At 40.3% G+C, this 18,923-nt stretch overlaps 1 long non-coding RNA gene across 1 annotated transcript in view; it reads left to right on the top strand.

Annotated features, from left to right (window-relative positions):
- LOC116663239 overlaps positions 1 to 18,923 on the top strand; it is a 133,412-nt gene that overhangs the window by 8,329 nt on the left and 106,160 nt on the right. The window lies entirely within an intron of this gene.

Genomic DNA, 18,923 nt, shown 5'->3' on the forward strand with positions numbered 1-18,923 from the left:
ATAAACTTGTGTCTGCCATAAAACTCAGAAAAAGGGGAAGGAATTGGCAGTGAGGGTGGGGGTAGGGAAGTAGTATGGTACAGAATGTGTGGGGGGTGTTCTGTGTGGTGTGTGCGTGTGCTGCCTGTGGGTGGTGGGTGTGTGGTATGCCTTCACCACGCGTGGTGCATGTTGTGTGTGTGTGTGTGCACGCGACTACTACAGTTGAACCTCTCCTATCTCAGGCATAGTGCTAGGACATGTATACAATGCCTCACTTCACCCTCACCTTTGCCCTCTGAGGCAGGTAATATTTATTTTTTTTAGATAGGAAAATTGAGGATCAGAGAAGATGAAAACTGTCTCAATCAAAGTCACACATTTGATCAATGAGATAACTTGGGTGCTTAGCTGTACCTGGCTGGACCCCAAGCCCACGCTAACTCATTCAACTGTCATTGCACTTGATGGCTGAAAACCTGAGTTCCTGTCTCAGCCCTACTCCTAGTGGTCTTGTGCTCTAGTATAAATCCTTATGCTGCCCCTCTCTTAGGTCCTTGTACAAATCCTTGTGCTCCTCTCTTTTCCCCATTGGCATTGACAGCCACTGTGAAGATCAAATGAGACAGTGATGTGAGAGAACTTCATGAATGGGAATAGACTTGGCAGGTGGTGTTGGACCATTCTAGTCAAACATTCCAAATAGTCTGGAATTTAGGTAGAATAGATGGATTCTCTATGGGGCAGAGCTGGTCACATCTATGGTTGTTAATGATATTCACTTCAAAATACCATTTAAAAATTGTGTCACTACATAACCAGTGCCTCCAGATGTAGCTCTTTGAAAACTTTACTTGGTAGTACCCAATTCTTTGTAGCACCCCTCCCCTTTCTGCTCACTTTTTGGCTGCCATATATCTCTGAGAGCCAGCAGAAATCCCAGATCCTCCCAGGGAAGTGTCCTGTGTCCAAAACCAAGCTTGGATAATTACCACTACCACCCTTGCAGAGCTCCCAAGCTGCTGAGCATCACCTGAGTTGGGTCATTCTAGGAATTGGTCTGGATATTCCTTTCCAGTGAATCTGTAAAATCATAGATTTCTGGAGATCAAAGAGCCATCAAAAGGTAAGTTGTTTTCTTGGGCTAAATAGAGTGGTATGAAGTGTACCCATTTTATAGTCAAGGAAGCTGAAGCCCCCTTGATCCCAAGTTGGGCTTAGTTGTAGAAGAAGTGGGGGCACACATTTATTTGATCTGTTACTGAGGTGGGAATTAAGCAAGCCAGCATTTTGGGGGGTATGCACTTGGCTGATCTGGGAAGAAGACTGTGTCCTGTGATGGGCATGGGCAGTGAGTGGGTAGCAGGGGGCTCTATAATCTGCCCAGAGCTGCTGAGAACAAGCTGTTTCCTCGGCCTCTCTCTGTAGTCTCTTTGATGAAAGTGGAAAACTTCTGATTGTTGAATGGAAGCTGTGGGTGTTGAAAAATAAAAAGGCTTTGCTTGAAGTGCAAGTCTTCCTGAAGGCCCATGGGGCTCAGAAGGGCAGTGGAAAAAAATGTTTGTCTTACAGTTACACGTTTTGCATAAAGTACAGTGTCCTAGGAGGGAAGGCTGACAAGGGGGAAAATCACCCTTTGTTTTTGCTCAGAACCTTCTGAGCAGTTGAGACTTTCAGATCAGTTTGCTTCCCTGGCTACTTGTGGGCCCAGTGTCACTCCTCTCCCTGTGGTACCCCTCCACTCATGAGCCATCAGTGTTCCCTAATTCTCACCCTCACTGATCTAAACTCCTCTGCTGTCAGCTGTGTCAGAAGCCAGCCCGGCCCACCTCGTGGTCCCATCCTTTGTGCTAACTGGCTTCTTTCTCCTCTCTATTCAGCTTTTACAGAGTTTCTTGTTGAGTGATTTTCAAATCCTTTCTGGAAGCAAAACTGTACGGTGAGTGTAAATGTGCAAGAAAGTGGAGCTCTTGGGCGGAAGCAGAGGCAGGATGAGTAGAAGGGCTGAGCCCAGATTGCTCATTTACCATTTAGTGCCCTGGGGTCTCTCCATGATGCAACAGAATTTGTGACGTAGCTCAAAACCCTCAATCCTCAAATTAGGAAACTGAGGCAAAGAAATGGAAATGACTTGAGGGAGTTTTTAGGGGGGAGGATAGAGACATGCTTTGAAGTCCCTGCGCATTCTCATCCCCTCTCTGCCAATATTCAAGGCACACTCAGGCTTCTTGCCATGTTCTCCTCACTCTTCCACTGCGTCAGGTCCTTTCTGTCCCTCAGGGCCCCTGCCAGCCTAGCTCAGTCCCCTAGGAAAGCCTGCCCAGACCTCTCAAGTCCACCAATATCCTCACTTCAGAGCCCTCTGTCTTCATGCCACCTAAGACTGCATCTCATTATCTACTTGTCTTGACATCTGTCAAGTGTGTGAACACATGTGAATTTTGCCTTTCCCTTAAGACTTCCCTGAGGGCAGTCTGCACTTTTCCAGCCTTCTTCTGATTCCTTGCACCTCACCCTGCATTACTTGGCTCTAGGCGTATGTATGTTCAAACTGTAGTCAATGATCGTGTTGATTTTATGTTTATGGAAAGAGAAAGTTTTAGAAGTTTGGCTCATACAAAGGAATTGTGTGATAGCATATTTATCTCTCACTTCTCAGTGGTCCTCCCTTTCCCTGTCCTCCAGATGGCTCATCCATTGGCTTTTCTGTTCCAGCATGGCTCCTTGAGAGTCACCACCAGCCTCCTTTCAGCCTGTAATTAGTTGCTGAAGTGTGGCTGCAGCACCTGAGATTCAGTGGGCAAACAGAACCAATCTCTCATCCCTTTAAGAAGGAACCCCATTTTGAAAAAATGGAAAGGAACCAGCTGTAGGACACCGGTCCCCTGCCATTGCTTCCCCATGTGTGGGACTATCATGTAGGCCCACTAATGGTTCCCAAAGTGTGGTCCTTGGACCAGCAGTAGCAGAACTTGTTGGCACTGCAAATTCTCCACCCAAGACCTACTGAATCAGAAACTCATCCTGAGGTCTAGTAATCTGTGTTTTAACAAGCACCCTGGGGAATTCTGATTCCTGAAACCATTTGGAAATATTGATTTAGGGAAATAACCTGTCAGTATTCCAGAAAGAACCTATGAGGGATCATCTGGTCCAGACTCTGGCCTTTGGGCAGGTGAAATCCTACCCCCATCGTGCAGATGAGAAAACTGAGGCTCATAAAGAGGGGAATGTTGGCATGAAGACTCCTTTTTCCTATCCCTTGATTGAGCCCTCTTTCTAACCTCAAATATGGGTATATAACCTCAAATATGGGTATATAACCTCAAATATAGGCTGCAAAAATACTATTGCTTGTGCAGATGGAGATATAATTGTTACATTTACCCAAAGTTCTTTTGTGATCAGTGTATGTGGTAGAAATAAATATTTAAAAACTATTGGTCTGTGTGAGAGGACCTACTCCCCAGGGTATTTTCAAGCAATAAAACATGCAATGAAACTGCCTGCTGAGGGAGGAGGGTCCTGTCCTGTTAACTGTAGAGGCCTCTGTTTTATTAAGGCAGACTAATGGGGATAAATTGGAGTTGGCCAGAGTGACACTTCCTTGAGAGGATCCAGTGATAACAGATATAGTGGGGGAAGATTTAGGGCCGGGTCAGCAAACTGTGGTCACCAGCCAAATCCAACCCACCACCTGTTTTTATAAATACGGATTTATTGAAACATTCGTTTATGCACTGTCTGTGGCTGTGCTTGCATTGCAGTGGCAGAGTTAAGTAGTTTCAACAGAGACTTGGCCCATAAAGTCTAAAATATTACTATCTAGTCCTTTACTGGAAAAATTTGTTGATCCCTAGTTTAGTGTATTTAAATAAACTCAAGGCAGAATAACCAAAGACTGGATCTGGAGAAAAGAACAGAAATGTGTTTCCTAAGACTCCTCTATAAAAATCTTCACTGTGTTTACATTACTAAGTCATGCTTTCATGGGAACTGAGAGCGAGGTGTGACAGAAGACACCTGGGAAATAAATAGATAGATATACCTTCAGTATTGGATATGTGTGTGTTTATAAATAATATGCAATATACATATATGTATATACATGATTACACACACATACTATTCCTGCCTACTTTAAAAAGGTTTTGAGTATGAAGATTCTTCAAAAAACTAAAAATAGACTTACCATATGATCCAGCAATCCCACTTCTGGGTATATATCTGGAAGGAAGTTTAATGCGAAAGGATACGTGCACCGCAATGTTCATAGCAGCACTATATACAATAGGCAAGACATGGAAGTAACCTAAATGTCCATCGATAGATGACTGGCTAAAGAAGTTGTGGTATATTTATACAGTGGAATACTACTCTGCCATAAAAAGAATAAAATTATGCCATTTGCAGCAACATGGATGGACCTAGAGATCGTCATTCTAAGTGAAGTAAGCCAGAAAGAGAAAGAAAAATACCATATGATATCACTCATCTGTAGAATCTGAAAAAAAAAGGACACTGTGAAGTCATCTACAAAACAGAAACACACTTTCAGACTTAGTAAACAATCTTATGGTTACTGGGGAAAGGGGGTGGGAGGGGATAAATTTGGGAGTTTGGTATTTACAAATGTTAGCCACTATATATAAAAATAGATTTAAAAAAGTTTCTTTGTATAGCATAGGGAACTATGCTCAATATCTTGTAATAACCTTTAATGGAAAAAATACGAGAACTAATATATGTGTGTATATGCAAGAGTGGGACATTGTGCTTTCCACCAGAAATTGAAACGTTGTAATTGACTGTACTTCAATAAAAAATGTTTTGAGGCAACTTAGAATAAATGCACAGATATTTAAGAACTGAAGCCATTAAAACAAGGCAAGAAGTGGGAGTCAAGGTATCAAGGTAGAGTGTAAAGTGAATGGATTAAGGAACCCTGCCTGATGCCAGCTTCAGCCACTGAGCACAACATATATAATCCTGAGCTTCCTGGTAACCAGGGCAAAGAAGAAAACACATTGGGTTGGATAACTGATCGTAAAAAGCAGCTGAGTTCAAAAGGAGAAACGGACCCTTTGTTGCTTATACAGGTGCTTTGAAATATAGACAGTCTCTGACTAAACAATAGTTTGACTTAAAATTTTCGAACCTGACGATGATGCAGAGGAGTTAAAATTCAGTAGAACTTCAAGTTTTGAATTTTGATCTTTTCCCTAGCGAGTGACATGTGGTATGATGCTCCTTCCTGATGCTGGACAGCGGCAGCGAGCCGCAGCTCCCAGGGAGGCACAAGATCACAAGGGGGAAATAGCCATTCTGTACCCATACAGCCATTCTGTTTTTCACTTTCGGTATAGTTTTCAATAAATTACACAAGATGTTCAGCATTTATTATAAAATAGACTTTGTGTTAGATGATTTTACCCAACTGTAGGCTAATGTAAGTGTTTTGAGCATGTTAAAGGTAGGCTAGGCTAACCTATGCTGTTCGATAGGTTAATTGTATTAAATATATTTTTGTCTTTCAAACTTTCAATTTACAATGGGTTTATCAGGACAGAATTCCACCCTACATTGAGGAAAATCTGTATAACATATTCTGAAAGGGCAAATGATTGTAATCTATAAATTTAAAGTATGACATTGCAATGAAAAAGGATAAGAGCCATTTTAACAAGTGAAAATACTGTATTATTTGAAAAAAAAGTATTGTTTTATGATTTTTCAGTGAAGCAGAACTAATTATAAGTAAATACTCGTAAAGTGAGAGGTTCCAGAAAAAAAGAACATCGCTTTCCCAGCTTCTAGGGTCTTCCAGGAGAAGTGAAGGACTAGAAAACCCTGTAGGGCTTCCCATAGCATACTTCTACCTCCAATCAATAATGATGATAGTAATAATAATTATTTTATGATTACAACCACCACCTACATTTAATGAGCTCATGTTGTGTGCCATGCATATTATGTTGATAATCTCACCAATTTTGACAGTTATCCCGTGAGTACTGTTATTCCCATTTGGCTAAGATAAGGAAACTTAAGCTTGGAGCTGCCAAATGGCTTTTCCGAGATTTTACTGGCAGTCAGTGATGGAGCTTGCATTCCAACACAAGTCTGTATGCTGGCAGAGCAAGTTGCTGTAACCACTATGCGATTGTATTACCTGTACTCTAGTTGCCTAGGGCTCTTTCCCCCCAGTATACTGTAGTCACCTTGAGAACATAGCATGTCCCAGGAGGAAATTACTTCCACGTGTCCACACCGAGCAGGCTCCCAATAATTGTTTAAACTACACGTCTACCTAACAAATCCATTTCATTTTTAATTTTTATTTATTTTTATCTTTTTTTTTTATTGTGGTTGATTTACAATGTTGTGTTAGTATCTGGTATATAGCATATTGATTCAGCTATATATATATATATATATATATATACATACACACACACACACATATACATACATATATATACATTCATTTTCATATTCTTTTTCATTATAAGTTATTACAAGCTACTGAATATAGTTCCCTGTGCTATACAGTAGGACCTTGTTGTTTATCTATTTTATGTATAGTAGTTTGTATCTGCTGATTCCAAACTCCTAATTTATACCTCCCCTCTTTCCCTTTGGTAACCATAAGTCTGTTTGCTATGTCTGTGAGTTTCTGTTTTGTACATAAGTTCATTTGTATCATTTTTTAGATTCCACATATAAGTGATATCATATGATACTTGTCTTTTGCTGTCTGACTTACTGCACTTAGTATGATAATCTCTGTCCATCCGTGTTGCTGCAAATGGCATTATTTCATTCTTTTTCATGGCTGAGTTATACTTCATCATATATATATGTGTGTGTGTATATATATATATATATATACCACATTGTCTTTGTCCAGTCATCTGTTGATGGACATTTAAGTTGCTTCCATGTCTTGGCTATTGTAAATGTGCTGCTATGAACATTGGGGTGCAGGTGTCTTTTTGAATTGGAGTTTTCTTGGGATATATGCCCAGGAGTGAGATTGCTGGATCAAATGGTAGGCCTATTTTTAGCTTTTGAAGGAATCTCCATACTGTTTTCCATAGTGGCTACACCAATTACATTCCCACCAGCAGTGTAGGAGGTTCCCTTTTCTCCATACCCTTGCAAGCATCTGTTGTCTGTGGACTTTTTAATGATGGCCATTCTGACCATTGTGAAGTGATACCTCATTGTAGTACAAATCCACTTAAAATGTATAATATTGATACGTAATATTGAGGAAAACACCACTTAAAATTTTTTATAAATGAAGTCTAAACATGAGCCTGTGCTGGAACAGAGATTCCAGGCTTGGTCCCTGACCCCTTCCCTCTTGCTGCCTTCCATCGTCCAGATTCCTGTCTTTCTCCCTACCCAAGTCCTTGCCTCTAAGTGTGTGCGTTACACACGTCTAGAAATAGAAGCAGAGAGAAACTCTGACATATAGATGTCTAAGGACATTGGAACATACTTGGTGAATGAAGAATTAGATGAACAACTGTTACTTGGAGAAAAGGAGAAAGAAAGTGTGGAGAGGGAGAAACAAAAATTTCAAAACTTTTCAGAAATTCAGGATCTGTTCTGTTTTAAAGAGAAGAGTGGCTCATTTCTGAGTTATTCGAACTTTTTTTCATGTAAAGTCTAACCTCTATTCTGATTGTGCTGCATTTATGGACTTCACTGAGGGTGGAGGTTGACACTGAATGATGTCCTTAAGTGTTGTTTCCTGATGTGAGTGAAATCAGGAAGTGAACTTTTCTCTTTAAAGTGGGCTAACTTTTTTTTTTTTTTTCAATTTCTACGAAATCTGAAGCTCAGTGGGTCTTGGTTTTGAAGTAAAAATCGATTTATCCCTGGAGTAAACTATTCAAAGTGAACATTTGAATTTGAATGCTTTAGCTATACAATACTGCATATTTTCAGTTGTGAAGGGCCAAGCAAAGGAGAAAACATGTGAACCACAACAGAATGCACCAATTCATTTTTCATGGCTGTTATTTTTACTGAGAAAGAGAACAAAGAAGTCTCAACCTAACCTTGCCTTTTTTTTTTTTTTGAAGTATAGTTGACTTATAATGTTTTGTTAGTTTCTGGTGTGCATCATGGTGATTCAGTCATACATATATATATACTAATAATCTTTTTATCATAGGTTATTACAAGATATTGAATATAGTTCCCTGTGCTATACAGTAGGACCTTGTTGTTTATCTATTCTGTATACAGTAGTGTGTATCTGCTAATCCCAAACTCCTAGTTTATCCTTCCCCTACCTTTCCCCTTTGGTAGCCATAGTTTGTTTTCTATGTCTGTGAGTCTTTTTCTGTTTTGTAAGTAAGTTCATTTGTGTCACGTTTTAGATTCCGCATATAAGTGATATCGTATGATAATTGTCTTTCACTGTCTGACTTACTGCACTTAGTACGATAATCTCTATGTCCATCCATGTTGCTGCAAATGGCATTATTTCATTCTGTTTTTATGGCTGAATAACATTCCTTTGTATATATGTACACTGTGTCTTCTTTATCCAGTCATCTGTTGGTGGACATTTTAAGTTGCTTCTGTGTGTTGGCTATTGTAAATAGTGTCGCCATGAACATTGGGGTGCATGTATCTTTTTGAATTGGAGTTTTCTCTGGATATATGCCCAGGAGTGGGATTGCTGGATCATAAATTGTAACTCTATTCTTAGTTTTAGTTTTTTAAGGAATCTCCATACTTTTCCATAGTGGTGGCACCAAATTAACCTAGTCTTCTTAACATTAGACTTTCAGCTGTGCAAAGAAAGGGATTACTGACAGACTGAAGATGCTGAAATTTGAGCATCTGCAGAGGGGCTAATCAAGGAAGGGGAACACAATAGGCACGAAAAAATGGGTAGTGGGGCACCTCTCTGGGAAATGCATCCGCAGTGAAGCTACGAGGGAGTGTGGGTGTTTAGAGAAGAGTTCAGAGAAGTGTGCTGGAAACACAGACTTGACTTCAAATCCCCCCCCCTTTGTTTCTCCTCAGAACAAACATTTGTTGAGCATTCACAGTAAGATGCTTGTAACCTTTGAAAGGGAGTCTGCTTAGTCACCCCAAGTCTCGGTTGTTTTCATTAGTAATACGACAACAACCATTTTCACTATAGGGTGGTTAAAAGATTGATATTGTGTTTAAAACACCTTAGAACACCTCCTGATACACAGTGGGCACTTTGTTTACATTTGTTAAAAAGATATGAACCTTTCTTCTGTTGACTTGACGTGTTAGACACTAATCTAGCTAAATAAACCACTGGATATCCAGGCAACAAAACTTTTCCTCCATCATCTCCAGGCAAATCCCCAAAGACGTTTATTCTCCCTTTCTTTTCTCCCTCTTTCTCTCCTCCCAAGTTCTTTCCCTCTTTCTTGCCTCATTTGACCTTATGCACTCCTTTGTTTTAACTTCCGAACTGCAATTTTACTAAGTATATTTATTTATTTATTTTTTATGTTACGTATTCTTTGTCCCAAATTGTATATAATGAATATGTATTTCTTTTTTGTACAGAAGATACTGGAAACAACCCATAATCCATATCCATAGAGGAGACCACACATAATACTTGGGATCATACCAATGTATGTTATACTGTTGTTTTCTTTTTAAATCTATAGGTCATAGAATATCTATTATTTTGTTTTCTGAATACCATGTACTATTTTTCATTACATCTTTCAAGGGAATATGGAATATATAAGAAATAAAATTAAATTCCTGCCTCTGAAACCAGCCCACAGAGTGGTTGACATACACTTTGTGCCCTTTTCTTCTTGATATGTGAAGTTGCTTTCTGACAAATAACTGGGCCAACTGAAAATCTTCTGTGGGAACTGAGAATAAATAAGGTATCAGTACCAGGGCCTCATCTGCCAGTTTGGCAAAACCTTGGAAGATGATTCCCTCACACTTAGAGGACTAGAACCCAGATGTGGCTTGGCAAGGTGCTCTCTGCAGTGAGCTCCTCCCATGAGGTCCTGTGAATGCCCCTGGGAGTATCCAGGCTGATCAAAACTGGCCCAGTTCTCCCAGACTTCATGGGACCATTGGAAATCTCACCCCAGAGGCCACACGGCTTTGCCTTTCTTTCCTCTTTTTCTTGCTTTGATGTGACAGAGCTTGATAATAAGCATTTTGGGGGAGAGGAAATAAAGCCTAAAAGTTAATACATTTTTTAACATTTTTTTATTGAGTTATAGTCAATTTACAATGTTGTGTCAATTTCCAGTGTAGAGCACAATTTTTCAGTTATGCATGAATATACATACATTCATTGTCAAATTCTTTTTCGCTGTGAGTTACCACAAGATCTTGTATGTTTCCCTGTGCTACACAGTATAATCTTATCTATCTATTCTACATATGCCTGTCAGCATCTACAAATTTTGAACTCCCAGTCTGTCCCTTCCCACCCTCTTCTCCCCAGCAACCACAAGTTTGTACCCTATGTCTATGGGTCTGCTTCTGTTTCTGTTTTGTATTTATGTTCTTTTTTTTTTAGATTCCACATATGAGCAATCTCATATGGTATTTTTCTTTCTCTTTCTGGCTTACTTCACTTAGAATGACATTCTCCAGGAGCATCCATGTTGCTGCAAATGGCGTTATGTTGTCATTTTTTATGGCTGAATAGTATTCCATTGTATAAAAGTTAATACATTTTAAAACATTGTGGAAGTTGTAGCCCCTGCTGCATTGGGATTGAATGCTAACTGATTAATTGTAGGTGAAAATAAAAGAACCTCATCTCTCTTACAGAGTCCTCTGGAGAACATCATAATGTTGTGATTAAAGAATTACAAATAAAAAGTGGAAACAACAAGGGGAAAATATGCACGGATATTGATCTGATCCGGGAATGACTAAGAGCTTCTTAAGAGTGGCAGAAATTGGCCAGTGTCCACAGTTATGCCCATTCTGTGTAACCACGGGTTCTGGTCTGGGGTTCATCATCTATACCACTGCCTTTCAAACTTTAATTAAGCATAGGAGTTGCCTGGGGATCTATAAAATTGTCGATTCTAATTCAGTAGGTCTGAGGTGGGGCTAACTGTATTTCTAACAAGTCCTGGGTAATGCTGATGCTATCTCTCCAAGGGCCATACTCTGAATAGCGAGGATAGATAACCAAACCTACACAACCACAGAGATCTCCTTCACCTCGAACACAACAGAAGAAACACCGCATATCAAGAGGCAGCATTAAGTGTACCTCTTCACTGGGAATCTTCATGACAGTTTAAGAGCTGTTTTCCCCCTTCCCTCAACAACACAGGTGCTGTCCTTGTAATGAGACTACAGAGTTGGGTATAGGGGCCATTCTGGTTTAAAAGCCTCAGGTTCCATTGGAACCAATATCTGTTCTCACAGCTTCCAGGTCCCACACTGTGAGAAGCTCAAATCTATGGCTTTCCGCTGGGTATTCATAGTTCTTTCACAGTTGCCCAGTTTATCGATCAGCAGTTGTTTTTCCCATTTGCAGTGCCTTTCCACCTTTGTCAGGAGGCAGTGCTTTGAGATTAACAAATAGTCGCATTCCCATGGAAGAAGGGAATGCATTTTTTAAAACCTTTACTCATATTCCTAATTTGCTTTTGTATCTGAGAACACAAGATCACCATGAATTCTATAACAATCTAGTCCCCTTGCAGGGAGGGTAGAGCTCTGCGGCTAGTTTGAAACACTGAAATATGATGAGAAGGTACGAGCTGACGTATTTCTCTTGAGTTCCTTCTTAGCTACTGAGCTGGATGTGGAGAATCTGATAAAGGACTGTAGGGAAGATGTGTGGGGGATGGTGGAGTCTCAAGGGGAAAGGAGAATAATAGTGTGAACAGAGGGATGTCTGGAAAGAGTTGCTATATGTTGTGTGAGATATAACTAGTTTTCCCTGTAATTTATTATTTAAACCATGATGCCTAAGAGGCAAAGGTGACTCTTGTATTAGTAATTACACTAGGACAATAAATCTAAATGTACACTGTCCTAGCCATATGGTCACTCTTTCGATATAATCCATTTTGTTATCACCCAACAAATTCTTCAGTAAAACAATGTGATTTACCACTGCTTTTAGAGCTGTGTGTATGTGTGGGAGAGAGGGCTATAGTGAAGTACTGAGTGAAGTTTCCAGGTCATATGCAAAATCAAGGATCATCACCATAGTGATCTATTCATGTCTGAGTAACATGGATGAGAAAATTCAGAGCTAGACAGGTGAATTTCCAATGTTACCTCATAAGCTGATGATAGAATCAGGCCTCGAACTCTAGGTTTCTTCATTTCTTTTTCTAGTGTTCTACTCTGCCTCTTTGTACGAGTCAGGATACTACTAGGATATGCAGCAGTAACAAGTTAGCCCTGAGCTATCAGACACTTAATAAAATTCAAATTTATTTCTCACTTCTGTGAAGTCTAGTGGGCGACAGCTAACCCTTGTGGCCTCCCAGGTGACCATGGAGAGAAAAGACACAGTATTAGACGATGGCACATGGACTATTTATGGGTCAGGCCTAGAAGTGGCTTAGGTCATTACTTCCTGCAAATCTCTTGGCCAGAATTCAGTCATAGGACCCCAATCTAAGTACAGAAGAGGCTGAGAAATGCAGTCTTTCTGAATATACAGGAAGAAAAGTGTGATGAACATAAAGCGTTTTCTTGCACACACTCTCAGAACTGTGCTTTAACAGTTTGTTTTAACAATTGTATAGGAAACTGTATGAATAGGACCAAGGGCTTCATGAATACAGCAGAGAATCCGCCACCTCCACTCCTGCCCTCCAGAGGAGAACATATTAGTCTGCTCTGGCTGCTGTAACAAAACACCGTAGGCTAGGTGGCTTAAACAATTATTTCTTACAACTCTTGGGAAGTCAAAGATCAGGATGCCACCAAGGCTGGGCTCTGATGAGAGCACCTTCCCTGTATTGCAGATGACTGCCTTCTTGCTGTGCCTCACGTGATAGGGAGAAAGAGAACGAGCTCTCTGCTTCTTATAAGAGCACTAATCCCATCATGAGTACCTACCACCATCTAAATCTAAATACCTCCAGAGGCCCCATCTCCAAATATCATCACATTGAGGGTTAGGACTTCAACATATGAATTTTGGGAGGACACACACATTCTGTCCATAATGGAGACCTTCTGACATTCTCTGCCAAGACCCAGGACATGAAGGGCAAGACTACATGTTGTCCTCGGATTTTCAAGGGTTGATGCCCTAACCCCCTCATTGTTCAAGGATCAACCTTTCTTGAATCATAACTAATTAGTATAATTAGTGCTATGAAGGAAAGATCCCCAGTCATGTGAATGGACATCACTGGGGCATTCAGTCTCCTTTGGGGGGACATAAAATCTTCCTGGGGCAAGTAATATTTGACTAGAGATTAGAAGGGTAATTTGGAAATAACGATGATGATAACACTTACTGAGATCTTACTATTTGCCAAGCGCTGTTTTACATGCTTTACATGTATGATCTCAGTTATCTTATTATCTCAATTACTCCTCACAACTACTTTGTGACCTAGGTATTAATATTAGCCCATTTTTATAGAACCAGTTGGAGAAAAGAGGGGTGCATCTTCCAGGAAAAGGGAGCCTCAAATACAAGAGTCCTGTGGTTGGAAGGAACAAGGCACATGACTCATTTGAGGAACTGAAAGAAAGATGAAGTGTTTGGAATCATGTTGTCCAGAATGTTACAGGGAAAAAGGCTTCCCTCCTTCTCATCAAAGCATGAATGTGTTGAGAGACAGAGGGGAGAAGCAAAGAAGCAAACATGGACATTTGTATTTGGGTATGAGATTCAGCTGTCAGTGAAATACACTTACCAGGTTGTAGGTAGAACCAGACTTTTGTCTGTTTCTTCATAATGTGACCAGAAAAGCCCAGAGAAATCTAGACTTTTGGAAGATGAAGAAAACCCCAAGACCAGAAGGAGGAAATTTGGGGTTTACTAGCACTTTCTTTCTTCTGGAGCTATCAAGTTGGGTATGGGAGGTACTGAGATTTTACTGAGGAGAAAGAGTTCAAGGAGGAGTACTTCCACTTGTCCTTATTTCAGCCTGCAGTGTGAATTGGGGATGGTAACAATTTTGTATAATACAGTGATAGCTTATCTAGTCCGGCTCAGACTGTTTTCACAGCAAGTTAATAGGAAGGACATTTTTTTTCTTTTCTTCTTAGAAAATGCTCAGCTCTTTTTGAAGTTAGAGTGATTTTCTATGCTAGGCAGCATTTTGTTTTCATTGAATTGACTTTGATGTGAAATTTCCTGGCATTTCTTAATTCTGTAGAGGAGGTGTCTGCCTTTGAAACTGAGATGTGTACGTGCATAATTATATGTGCTGCTGTGTCTCTGACTGATGCATGTGTTCACACATCAACTAGAAAGTGTTTATTCAGCACCTCCTATACTTGGGAATGCTGCAATAAGCACGTGGAATTTACATGGCCATGAAATTTACCATCTGAAAGTGCGTATAGACATTCAGCAAAAAGATACAAAAGTGAAAATTTTGTTGAATGCTAGGAAGAAAAAGAAACAGATTGCTATCAGGCAGAATAACTGGAAGGTCTGCGTGAGAATGGTTGGTATGCTGGATAGCTTGTTAACCCTGTCATCCTTCTTCCCACCCTTTTCCTTTCTTCCTGGGAGGCTGGCCTGCATGGACTGCCCTAAAGGGCTCCTCTGCTTCCGTTTGGGGATTGGCCTTCGGGATGTTGGGAGAAGAATGAGGCTGGGGTTTTACTTCCCTAGTTCATTCTTTACCACATCTCCCTGCTTAGTTGTGACCCTCTAGTGATGGCCACCAATACTTTGAGGTCGGCTTCTTCTTACACCTGTTCTCTGCAGGTTCTGGTACATGTTCCCACTGCCCCTTCCTGCTTCAGGTCTGGATGAGGTAATGGATCCCTGCTGTTGCTGGCCATGGGGTGCTGTGTTATCTCCTGTTGGTGTCCTGAAACCGTGCTCATACCTTTGTATATAGCCCCTTTATTATCATTTGACCCTACTTGGTATGTGACACCTGTTTCCTGCCAGGGCCCTGACTGATAGATATCTAAGAGGGTCTTTTTGAGGATGTGGGTTTTAAGTTGAAACCTGAAATGTCAGAAATTGACCAGGAAATTAATGGGAGGAAGTGGGTTTTAGGCAGAGGGAAGAGCATGTATGAAGTCTCTCAAGGCCAGAAAGAATTTTATGTGTTTAAGGGACATATAGGGGAGAGACGTATCTGTAAATATAAAGGACAGGTAGTGCCAGATGAGGCTGCAGAAGTGAACAGGGACAGCCACCCTTGGCTTTACAGCTGCTGTTAGAGAGTTTGGATTTCATCTGAGTGCAGTGGAAGTCATCAAAGGAGTTTAGGCAGGAGGGTGTCATGATCAGATTTGATCTATTTATCTATTTGTTTGCTTAAGGCCATAAGCTGACACTTGTTATATGCCAGGACCTGTACAGAGTATGGGGAAGAGGGGCGCGGATATAGAGGCATACAAGGCATAGCCCTTCCATCAAGTAGCCTACTGGAAGAGTTAGGATGTTGGGAACATAGAATGCTAATATAAGATGTGATTTAAGTAGTGTAAGAGGGAGCACCAATGAGATCGCTTTCAGTGGAGATGAATAGGGAAGACTTCCTAGAGATGGAGCATTTGAGTGGGGCTTTAAAGGATAGATAGATCTTAGATATTGATGATGGAGAGGCATTCCAGGGAAAGAGAACTATATTAGGCAGCATTATTCAAAGTAGCTGGTCTGTGTACCAAGGACATAAGAAACTTGTGTCTGAATATAAATCAATACATTGCTTTGTTCATCAAGAGAGTTTTGCAGTGGGCCATCTGGCATTTATAGGTAGAGATGGAGGAGTAGAGAGAGAAAGAAGTTTGGTAAAGTGGAATGCAGCCAGATCACAGAAGGATGCAGGGTGAGGAGCTGGGGTTTTAGGCTATGGGCAGTGAAGTTGTGGGACACTGACATTTTTGAGAAAAATGTCAAATTTGGAGCTGTGTTTAGAAACATAACCTAGCAGGACAAGGCTGATAGCTCCAAGGGGGAAAGTGTGAGGCAGTGATCAGAAAATCACTGTGGAAGGCACTGTGGAGATTCAGTTCTCTCTCTTGTGGTTTTATTAATTTAACAGGAATTATTTATCTTTGAAATGATGGCTGTGGTCTAAAATGTGCTGTTACTTGCTCCCTTTCCAGACTAATTTTTGATATGTTGGAATAAAGCCAAGAGCCTTCAGTGAAATAAACCAGAGTCTTGAGAGCAAAGTGAATTGCAGTCTGCTCATTTCTAGCTTGTGGATTTGGTGGGGAGGAGGAAGGCATAGCTATCAGTTCTGTAACCTGTGTGAACTTGGGCTCATTACAGAATTTTAGTAGGCCCATCACTTTCTGAGCAACGTCAAAGAATTGTGCAGAGAAACTTCGTGAATTATCAGCACACTGTTTGTTTGTAGATAAAAGAGAGAAATCATTTTAATTAACAAAGTTCCCAAATAGGATTTATAGAAGAGAAATAAGAGAGGGAGAGGAAAACAAAAACAGAAAAACGACAGGCAGTCTAGGAAAAGTGAATCTCAGGTGCACATTTCCTGGGTAAACTGCTTAGTTGGCACCAAGCACATATCCTTGAGGAGCCTGGCCTGGGGTGTTAAAACCATTCCAGTTGTTTATGGCTTGTCTGGAAAACCTGGAGAGTTTAGCTGTGGAACATACATGACAGACTGGGTGACTATAACTTTGGAGTGCCTTGGAGTGCTTCTGGGCAGAGGGAATAGCATTTAGGAGAAGCCCTGAAGCTGGGAGGAGTCTGGCATCATTGAGGATCTGGAAGATGGCTCTTGTGGCTGGAGAAAGTGAGGAGAAGGGAAGCTGTAGCTTCTACATAGAAGCTTCTCTGTGAGTCTTGGAATCAACTGGCTGTGCCAACATCAGGGTTTTGCTGCATCCTCATTACTGTGGTCCACATCATCACAGCTGCCATTTTTGGAGTTCTCACTATGTTTCAGGATCGATGATTGGTACTTTACATGCTTTATCCTATAGGAACTTCCCCCAAACCCTGGGACACTGGCATTCTCATCCCCATTTTACCAATGAAGATACTGAGGTTAACAGAATCCTGTGACTTGCCTGGGTCATACAGTTAGTAAGTGGCAGAAAGGAGTTGGAAGCCAGTTCATCTTGATGCACAACCTCAGTCCTTACACCAAACATGTTGTTTCTTGCTGTGATTCCTCTTCTTCCTCCTCAACTCCAGCACTCAGCAAAGTGCAAATCCATTATTTGCTCAGCTGATTATTACTATGATTGTTGTTTTGCTCAGCCGATGCCAGGTTTAGGGCATTGCTTTCCCCCCAAAATTGTCACTAAAATAAGATACCCTGCTTCCTTAAACAGCAATCCATACTCTATAGACAGATGAAATAAAACTGAGATAAGCTATTGAATGAATGATGGATCCAAATAAATTGCCCACAAATGACTATTTAAGAACAGGTTGAACAACTTATTAAGGTAAGTAGGCACTTCGAGTGACATCACTTTGGCCATTTGTTGTCTACCAACAGTCCTGTAGACCCTGAGTCATGGCTGAATCACCTGACTGTTTAAAAAACAAATTCACCTATGTCCTTACTAACAGACACTTTCCTATATGTAATAGGATGTAAACATATCTTTTCCTTGCTTGGTTGGGAAGATTAAGTGAAACCTCTCATGTGAAAACACGAATGTTTAAATAAATAAATATATTTTGCTTTTTTAATTTTAATTAAGCTAGCGATTCTCAAAATGTGGTCCAGGGAGTACTTAGGATCTCTGGAACCCTTTTACGGTGCCCGTGAGGTCAAAGCTATTTTCACAATACCAAGACGTTTTGGCCTTTTCCTAGCTCATTCTCTTATCAGTGTTAAGTGGAGTTTTCCAGAGGCTGCATGATGTGTTTTATCTACAGATAACCTGGATTAAGAAACAGATGTGAGAATCCAGCCGTCTTATGTTGATTCAGATAGGAAAGAGATTTCCAAAAATGCAAAACCAATGCCACTCTTCTTAGTACTTTTAAAAAATAGTGTAGTTTAAAAAAAATTAAAATGCCATTTATATTAACATGCAATGAGTTTATTATTGGTATTTTAAAATAAATTAATAAGTAAAGATTCTTAAAGTTTATCAGTTTTTATTTCTTGGAATGTTTATAGATAAACCCATACAAACGCAAGCCTTGGAGTCTGATTTTTAGAAGGCTAAGAAGTTCTGAGACCAAACAATTGAGAACCATTGACTAAATTAATGTTTAGCACACATTATCAGTTAAGTGCTGCCTTATCTCAGTACAATAAAGATAATTTGTAATTAATCTTTAGTAAGACCTATAAGAAAATGCCTGCAGCAGTAATGTAGAGGCTTCCTGATTCTTCTAAAGGAAGCAAGAGTTAATATGCAGAGAATAAGTGCTGTTTCACAAAAATAATTAAATCTGGGTACATGGTAACCCAAGGGCGTGAATTGTAAAATGTAATTAGAACAAGTTTTCCCAAATATTAATCACAAGTCCTTTTTTTTTAAAACATTTTTTATTGAGTTATCGTCATTTCACAGTGTTGTGTCAATTTCCAGTCACAAGCCCTTTAATAGAGGGAAAATCTTCTATTAATGGGGGGGGGGGAAGGAAATTCACCTTCTTGAAATTTCATAATCTCAGGCTCCTGCCCACAGATGTGTAGTAATTTTGTTTTGTTTTGTTTTTCCTGGAGAGTTTTCAAGGGAGGACCTCACAAATAAAAAGTGGTATAATCTGCATTATGACCCTGGTTCTTCCATCAGCTTGTTTCCTGATGTTGGGGAAAATAGTT

Source organism: Camelus ferus, chromosome 4 (assembly GCF_009834535.1).
Source record: "Camelus ferus isolate YT-003-E chromosome 4, BCGSAC_Cfer_1.0, whole genome shotgun sequence".
Classification (NCBI taxonomy): domain Eukaryota; kingdom Metazoa; phylum Chordata; class Mammalia; order Artiodactyla; family Camelidae; genus Camelus; species Camelus ferus.